The sequence below is a fragment of the Babylonia areolata genome, chromosome 20 (genome assembly GCF_041734735.1).
Source record: "Babylonia areolata isolate BAREFJ2019XMU chromosome 20, ASM4173473v1, whole genome shotgun sequence".
NCBI classification, from domain to species: Eukaryota; Metazoa; Mollusca; class Gastropoda; order Neogastropoda; family Buccinidae; genus Babylonia; species Babylonia areolata.
This window is the reverse complement of record NC_134895.1, coordinates 7,611,567-7,621,566: the sequence shown is the minus strand read 5'-3', so window position 1 is coordinate 7,621,566 and position 10,000 is coordinate 7,611,567. Positions and strand designations below refer to the sequence as shown.

General features: G+C 42.3%; 1 protein-coding gene across 4 annotated transcripts in view; it reads left to right on the top strand.

The window, feature by feature from the left end:
- LOC143295050 (uncharacterized) overlaps window positions 1-10,000 on the top strand; it is a 274,075-nt gene that overhangs the window by 255,149 nt on the left and 8,926 nt on the right. The window lies entirely within an intron of this gene.

Below are 10,000 nucleotides of genomic sequence, written 5' to 3'. Positions count from 1 at the left end.
GTTGTTGTTGTTTTTGACATTTAGGTAGGCCCCCTTTCCCTGTACCGCTGCATATCGTTGTTGTGATTGTTGTTGTTGTTGTTTCTTAGCATTTTGAATTCGCAAAAAAAATGTGTACTGACAACCAGTCACAACATGACGTCTTCAAACTTCTTTAAACACATTAAGTGTTGCTGTTGTTTTTTGGGGTTTTTTTTTTTCCTATGTTCATGAAACACAAAATGATTATAATTAAAAAAAATTTTTTTTAAAAGGTGTAAAGGTGCAGAAGACAGCGAGGATGAGGTACACACACACACACACACACACACACACACACACACACACACACACACACACACACAGAGTCAGACAGACAGGCAAAAAGTCTCTGCCAACCTGCGTATCTGCCTGTCTGCCTGTCTGTCTGTCTTTATGATTTCTCCCAAATTTTAAAACTTACTCCTCCTATCCCCGTTTTGAATATATTATAACAGTGTACGAATAGACGGATAAACGAATGAATAAATAAATGAATGAATAAGCACACACCACTCATATGCAATGTTGCCTCAAAATGATCAGCTTCAATATTGTTGGGATCAAAATAGCGCGCGCGCGCGTACACACAGACACACACACACACACATATATATATATATATATGTATATATATATATATATATATATATATATATATATATATATATATATATGTGTGTGTGTGTGTGTGTGTGTGTGTGTGTGTGTGTGTGAGTGTGTGTGTGTGTGTGTGTGTGTGTGTGTGTGTGTATGTATGCATGTATATAGCACACACACACACACACACACACACACACATACACACACACACACACACACACACACACACATATATATATATATATATATATATATATATATATATATATATATATATATATATATATATATATATATACATATGTGGCTGAAGCAGTTAGTGCTCGGACATGTGGGCCGAAAAAGACAACAACAACAACAACAACAAAAAAGTTAATATCGACACTATCTTTCACAACAAAATAATTCTCCCATCACCACCCGTAAGCACGGATACAGCAGACACACGCAGTTTTCGTGCAATACGATGATGATACCTAGTGCTCCACCTACGCACCCACATTAAAAAAAAAAAAAAATTAAAGATGTGTTTATTGGGCGTAGCGTTGGGGATTAAAACTACTTGATTCTGAACAGAACATCCGTGGTTCGATCCCGTTTGCAAGCCTCCGCCCCCACTCCCACCCCCACCCCCCAAAGGATATTAATATTTGATACAAGACCCATTTTAACGATTAACAAAAAAAAATCTTTTCCTGTTCTCATGTTTCCTTTTTCTGGATTCAACGCATGTCACAAGTGAGTCTTGAAGGCCTTGTCTCTCTCTCTCTCTCTCTCCCACCCCCACCCCCCAAAGGATATTAATATTTGATACAAGACCCATTTTAACGATTTTTTTTCATCCATTTTACCCCCCCTTATGTTTCTATTTCTGGATATAGCACGTGTCACAAGTGAGTTTTGAAGGCCGTGCCTCTCTTGCTTTTTTTTGTTTTTGTTTGTGTGTTGTTTTTGTTTTTCACTCTCCAAGGCTTATTGATATTTGATACAAGACCCATTTTAACGATTTAAAAAAAAATCCATTTTATTCCCCCTTATGTTTCTATTTCTGGATATAGCACGTGTCACAAGTGAGTTTTGAAGGCCGTGCCTCTCTTGCTTTTTTTTGTTTTTGTTTGTGTGTGTGTTGTTGTTGTTTTTTTTGTTATTGTTTTTTTTTCTCTCCAAGGCTTATTGATATTTGATACAGGACCCATTTTAACGATTAAAAAAAAAATCTCTTTTCCTGTTCTCATGTTTCCTTTTTCTGGATTCAGCGTATGTAACAAGTGAGTCTTGAAGGCCTTGTCTCTCTCTCTCTCTCTCTAACCCACCCCCACCAAAGTTTATTAATATTTGATACAAGACCCATTTTAAAGATTTTTTAAATTTATTTTTCTTCTTCTTCTTCTTCTTCTTCTTCTTCTTCTCATGTTTCCTTTTTTCTCTGGACACAGCGCATGTCACAAGTGAATCTTGAAGGCCTTGCCTCTCTTGTTAAGTTACGTCATGCTCCACAGTCTAAACCGGATTATTACAAAATACATGTGGGAGGGACAGAGAGAATGTCATCCTCCCTTTTAATTCAACCTGTAATTTTGCGGGTTTTTTTTGGTTTGTTTTTTTCTTCTCAAATTTACGTCATCATCCTTGCTCTACAATCGAACCAGGGTTGTTACAAAATGTATGTGGGAGAGAGAATTAAAGCTTGATTTTTGCGTTTTTAAATTGACGTCATCCTCCATGTTCCACAATCTGAACAGGGTTATTTCAAAATGTATGTTGGGGGAGAGAGAGATAGAGAGAGAGTCATCCCCGTGTTCCACAATCTGAACAGGGTTATTTCAAAATGTATGTTGGGGGAGAGAGAGGGAGAGAGAGAGAGAGAGAGAGAGAGAGAGAGAGAGAGAGTCATCCCCATGTTCCACAATCTGAACAGGGTTATTTCAAAATGTATGTTGGGGGAGAGAGAGAGAGAGAGAGGGAGAGAGAGATAGAGAGAGTCATCCCCATGTTCCACAATCTGAACAGGGTTATTTCAAAATGTATGTTGGGGGAGAGAGAGGGAGAGAGAGAGAGAGAGAGAGAGAGAGAGAGAGTCATTCCCATGTTCCACAATCTGAACAGGGTTATTTCAAAATGTATGTTGGGGGGGGGAGAGAGAGAGAGAGAGAGAGAGAGAGAGAGAGAGAGAGAGAGAGAGAGAGAGTCATTCCCATGTTCCACAATCTGAACAGGGTTATTTCAAAATGTATGTTGGGGGAGAGAGAGGGAGAGAGAGAGAGAGAGAGAGAGAGAGAGAGAGAGAGAGAGAGAGAGTCATTCCCATGTTCCACAATCTGAACAGGGTTATTTCAAAATGTATGTTGGGGGAGAGAGAGAGAGAGAGAGAGAGAGAGAGTCATCCCCATGTTCCACAATCTGAACAGGGTTATTTCAAAATGTATGTTGGGAGAGAGAGAGAGAGAGAGAGAGAGAGAGAGAGAGAGAGAGAGAGAGTCATCCCCATGTTCCACAATCTGAACAGGGTTATTTCAAAATGTATGTTGGGGGAGAGAGAGAGAGAGAGAGAGAGAGAGAGAGAGAGAGAGAGAGTCATCCCCATGTTCCACAATCTGAACAGGGTTATTTCAAAATGTATGTTGGGAGAGAGAGAGAGAGAGGGAGAGAGAGATAGAGAGAGTCATTCCCATGTTCCACAATCTGAACAGGGTTATTTCAAAATGTATGTTGGGGGAGAGAGAGGGAGAGAGAGAGAGAGTCATCCCCATGTTCCACAATCTGAACAGGGTTATTTCAAAATGTATGTTGGGAAAGAGAGAGAGAGAGAGAGAGAGAGAGAGAGAGAGAGAGAGAGAGAGAGAGAGAGAGAGTCATCCCCGTCTCTCTTAATTAAAGCACTCTGTCAGTTTCCCCTCCCCCTCTTTACTCACTGTGATCAGTAGTGGGGGGTGGGTGACTTTGAGGGAGGAGGTTTCAGTTTCAGTTTCAGTTTCAGTAGCTCAAGGAGGCGTCACTGCGTTCGGACAAATCCATATACGCTACGCCACATCTGCCAAGCAGATGCCTGACCAGCAGCGTAACCCAAAGCGCTTAGTCAGGCCTTGAAAAAAAAAAAAAAAAAGAAGAAAAAAGGGGTGAATAAATAATAGATAAATACATGAAAAAAATTACTACTACCACTACTAATAATATGTATAAGGCGCAAAAAATTGATGAAGTCAACTATAAGCGTACATAATTTTGGCCCTCTCTGTAATTAACTAATAATTCAATAATTAAACAATAACGCAATAACAAATTATCAGTCAATTACACAGAAAAATCACTTTGTCCACAACAAAGATAAGTGATTTTTCCGTGCTTTTGATGGACAATTTATCATTGAGCAATAATTTACTAATAATTCAAAAATTAAACAATAACGCGATGACAAATTATTAACCAAATTCACAGAAAAAAATCACTTATCTTTGTTCTGAAGCTTGTAGACTGTCTGTTACACTGACATAGAATGATTTTAACACCTGGTAGACTTTTACACTGACTCACTGGATGATTTTAACATTCAGTTTTCAAATACACGGTTTCAGCTGCACAATTTCAAATTCTGCCCACACAGCCCTCACTTGTGATGTGTCTGCTAAACATTGCATAAGGGAGGAGTACAGAGAACAGGTAGCAGTTGCATTGCTTGGTTCGAACTTTTTGACAGTTACACGTGGCTAAAATGCCTACGTCGTTGACCGAACTACAGCCATTGGTCAGTAGTTCCATACTACACTGACACAGTTAGTTAGGCGGGTTACGACCATACTAGGCTCTTCCGTCCGAGCAATGCAACTGGCTCCAGAGAGGCAAGGAGTGTGTGTGTGTGTGTGTGTGTGTGTGTGTGTGTGTGTAGGGGGGATGGGGATGGGCGGGTGTGTTCTCAGGTTTTCTTTTTTCCCCCGCCTCCTCCCTACCCCCCCAACCCCCCCCCCCTCGCCCCCCCCGCACCCCCTCCCCCACCACACCCTCACCCTCCTCTCTCTCTCTCCAGGAGTGAATCTCTCCCACTCTCTGTCCCTCTGTCTGTGTCTGTGTCTGTCTCCCGAAAATGGAGGAAAATCACAGACGCCACCGGCATCTCTCTCTCTCTCTCTCTCTCTCTCTCTCTCTCTGTCTCTCTCTCTCTCTCTGTCTCTCTCTCTCTCTCTCTCTCTCTCTCTCTCTCTATTTGTGCTCCTCTCCTCTTCCCATCCTTGCTGTCCTAAAGAGAAAGATGACTACAGGGCGAGAACCGAACGTTACATAATGTAGAGGTATTCTAGAAGAACGAGAGAGGGAGAGACAGAGAGAGAGACACAGAGAGAGCGAGAGAGGGGAGGGGTGTGGGTGGGGTTGGGTTGGGTGGGATGGAATGGATGGATGGATGGATGGAAGGGTCTATGTTTGCGGACACGAGATATGATAATAACCGGAACAAGGAGCAATCCCTGTACAGACTTTACCCTGGCTCTCTTGACGCCGTATGCCAAACAGTATCCTGCTAATACGCATACAAACGGCAGCTCTCCTTTGTCTCGTTCATTCTCTCTCTCTCTCTCTCTCTCTCTCTCTCTCTCTCTCTCTCTGTCTGTCTCTCTCACACACACACACACACACACACACACACACACACACACACAGCATCACACAGACTTGACTCCGTCTGCTTGACGCCAAGGAGCAGACTGACGCCGTATACCAAACAGTAACTCCGCAAACAGATACACAAACACGTATACCCCCCACCACACGCACACACACACACACACACTCTCTTTCTCTCTCTCTCTCGTACACACACACACACACACACACACACACCACACACACACACACACACACACACACACACACACACACACACACACACTCACACACTCGCATACAAACACACACACACAGAAACACAATTGTGCGCGTGCACGAACACACACACACACACACACACACACACACACACACTCACTCGCACACAAACACACACACACAGACACACAATTGTGCACGTGCACGAACACACACACACACACACACACACACACGCACACACACACACACACACGCACGCACGCACGCACACACACGCACCAACCAACCAACCAACCAACTAACCACAACCACAACAACAACACACACACACCGACCCACACCCCCCCCCCCACGCCCCCCCCCACCACACACACACACACAAACAAAAAAACAACAACAAACAAAACAAAACTGACACATGTATTGTTGTTGCACTGCAGTATGGTCTCGTCCGAACGAACTAACACTCCATCCTGAGAACGATCTTCACACCAGGGGAATACTACAGGTTAACTCGGGGGGGAAGGGGGGGGGGATGCTACACAATAGTTTCAGTTTCAGTAGCTCAAGGAGGCGTCACTGCGTTCGGACAAGGGGGGCGGGGGGAATGCTACACAATAGTTTCAGTTTCAGTAGCTCAAGGAGGCGTCATTGCGTTCGGACAATATCCATATACTCTACACCACATCTGCCAAGCAGATGCCTGACCAGCAGCGTTAACCCAACGCGAGTAGTCAGGCTTTTAGAAAAGAAAAAAAAAAGTAAATACATAATAGGTAAATACATTAAAAAGAAAGAACTACTACTAATAATAATAATATGTATAAGGCGCAAAAACTTGATGAAGTCAACTATAAGCGAACAAAAAAAAGGAGGAAAATAATCTGAAGATTCATGCAAAAGAGAAAAAAAGAAGAAAGACAAAAAAAAAAAAAAAAAAAAAAAAAAAAAAAAAACCCACCTCGGGAATCCTCACTCTACTTTAATGTCTCACCCCAGTGAAGTCCCCAGAACCACCAACCTACAAGCACGTGCCCTGCACGCACACAGCAAACGTGATCCATGACATTTCCTCCAATAACACTCAGGAAATGATACAGATTAACTCCGAGGGGAATGTCACAGGCGAACACACTGAGGGAATGCTACAGATTTAACAGTTAGGGAATGCTACAGATCAAACACTGAGGGAATGCTACAGATTTATCAGCTAGGGAATGCTACAGATCAAACACTGAGGGAATGCTACAGATTTAACAGTTAGGGAAAGCTACAGATCAAACACTGAGGGAATGCTACAGATTTAACAGTTAGGGAATGCTACAGATCAAACACTGAGGGAATGCTACAGATTTAACATTTAGGGAAAGCTAAAGATCAAACACTGAGGGAATGCTATAGATTTAACAGTTAGGGAATGCTACAGATCAAACACTGAGGGAATGCTACAGATAAAGAGTTAGGGAATGCTACAGATCAAACACTGAGGGAATGCTACAGATTTAACAGTTAGGGAAAGCTACAGATCAAACACTGAGGGAATGCTACAGATTTAACAGTTATGGAAAGCTACAGATCAAACACTGAGGGAATGCTACAGATTTAACAGTTAGGGAATGCTACAGATCAAACACTGAGGGAATGCTACAGATTTAACAGTTAGGGAATGCTACAGATCAAACACTGAGGGAATGCTACAGATTTAACAGTTAGGGAATGCTACAGATCAAACACTGAGGGAGTGCTACAGATTTAACAGTTAGGGAATGCTACAGATCAAACACTGAGGGATGCTACAGATTAACAGTTAGGGAATGCTACAGATCAAACACTGAGGGATGCTACAGATTAACAGTTAGGGAATGCTACAGATCAAACACTGAGGGATGCTACAGATTAATAGTTAGGAAATGCTACAGATCAAACACTGAGGGATGCTACAGATTTAACAGTTAGGGAATGCTACAGATCAAACACTGAGGGATGCTACAGATTAATAGTTAGGAAATGCTACAGGTTAACAGAGGGAATGCTACAGATTTTCCCTGAGAAAATGCTATATATTCACACTGAGGGATTGCTACAGGTTAGCACTGGTGGAATGCTACAAACACTGGTAGATACAGAATAACACAGAAGGAATGCTACGATTTACACTGAGGAAATGCAATAGAATAACACTGAGGAAATGCTATAGAATAACACTGAGGAAATGCTACAGGTTAATACTGAGGGAATGCTGGAGGTTAATACAGAGGAAATGCTATAGAATAACACTGAGGAAATGCTACAGGTTAATACTGAGGGAATGCTGGAGGTTAATACAGAGGAAATGCTATTGAATAACACTGAGGAAATGCTGGAGGTTAATACTGAGGGAATGCTGGAGGTTAATACAGAGGAAATGCTATAGAATAACACTGAGGAAATGCTACAGGTTAATACTGAGGGAATGCTGGAGGTTAATACAGAGGAAATGCTATAGAATAACACTGAGGAAATGCTACAGGTTAATACTGAGGGAATGCTGGAGGTTAATACAGAGGAAATGCTATTGAATAACACTGAGGAAATGCTGGAGGTTAATACTGAGGGAATGCTGGAGGTTAATACAGAGGAAATGCTATAGAATAACACTGAGGAAATGCTGGAGGTTAATACTGAGGGAATGCTGGAGGTTAATACAGAGGAAATGCAATAGAATAACACTGAGGAAATGCTACAGGTTAATACTGAGGGAATGCTGGAGGTTAATACAGAGGAAATGCTATAGAATAACACTGAGGAAATGCTGGAGGTTAATACAGAGGAAATGCAATAGAATAACACTGAGGAAAAGCTGGAGGTTAATACTGAGGGAATGCTGGAGGTTAATACAGAGGAAATGCTATAGAATAACACTGAGGAAATGCTGGAGGTTAATACTGAGGGAATGCTGGAGGTTAATACTGAGGGAATGCTACAGGTTAACAGGAAATGTTACAGGTTAACACTGAGGGAATGCTACAAACACTGGTAGAATGCTACAGAATAGCACAGGAAATGCTACAGAGTTACACTGAGGATATGTGATAGAATAACACTGAGGAAATGTTACAGGTTTATACTGAATGAATGCTACAGGTTAATACTGAGGGAATGCTGCAGATTAACACCGAGGGAATGCTACAGGTTAATACTGAGGGAATGCTACAGGTTAGCAGGAAATGTTACAGGTTAACACTGAGGGAATGCTACAAACACTGGTAGAATGCTACAGAATAGCACAGGGAATGCTACAGAGTTACACTGAGGAAATGTGATAGAATAACACTGAGGAAATGCTACAGGTTAATATTGAGGGAACGCTGCATATTTTTTTTAACCGAGGGAATGTTACAGGTTAACAGGAAATGCTACAGGTTAGCACTCGTGGAATGCTTCAAACACTGGTGGAATGCTATAGATTAACAGTGAGGGATTGCTACAGTTTAATACTGAGGGATTGCTACAGGTTAATATTGAGGGAATGCTACAGTTAACACAGGTGTGCGTGTGTGTGTGCGCGCGCGCGCGTGTGTGTGTGTGCTAGAAACGAATGCTACAGATTAGCACTGGTGGAATGCTACAAAACAACAATGGTGTCACAACTCATGACAATCTCGTGTGGAGTGTTTTGTGCATTACCTTCCCCATTTACCCTCTCCCATTCGAGCATTCATTTAGTGTGTTAGATCCCGGTTGCGCGTTTTTAACGTGCAATCGGGGAGTCTCGTTTGTGTCACTGCTGAGCAGAGTTCAAAGTCTCTCTGTTCTGTCAGTGACACTTCTCTAGGCTTTTCGCCCGCGGCCTTCTTGGAGGAAGGTCGTGCCTGTTTGGGTTTGGGGCTTTTTGCCCAGTTGGTACTCTCAAGTGAGGATGGTTTTTCCTCCGGGTGGCCCTGTATCGATGTTGTGTGTGCTCCAGCTCAGAGGGAGTGCCCTGCTGGATGTGTCTCGTCTTTGTTTTGGTTTAGTTCCGGCGTCAGGGTAGTAGTACCCGGTTGGCAGTTTGCAGCGTCCCACTTCCTGTGCCATCTGTCCTTCAGCCTGTGTTGGCCGGGCAGCGTTGTCGTTCCAGCTGCTGCTGACTGCTCTTCTTGCCCTCTTCTCGTCACTGTTGTCGTTCCAGCTGCTGCTGACTGCTCTTCTTGCCCTCTTCTCGTCACTGTTGTCTTTGTGCCACAGCCTCATTTTCTTCAGTCTTCGTTGTCCACATCATCGTTTGTTTGTTTTTTTTGTTTGTTTTTTGTTTGTTTTTTTATCATCTGGTGTTGTGCAGAGTGTTTCAGGTTTCCTTTGTTTATCAACTGTCCTGAGTGCACAACATTCTTCAGACTGTTTTTTTTTTCCCGCTGGTGTTTCCGTGTCTTAAAGCTCTGTGTCTTGTTGGTTTTGTGTGTGTGTGTGTGTGTGTGTGTGTGTTGTGTGTTATTTATCCATTCGGTCATCATTTAAGTTATCATTTCTTGCTAAGATTGTAGTTGTTTTATTAGTCAAGTTCTGTGTGTGATGGAATAAATGTATGTGAACCCTGAATTAT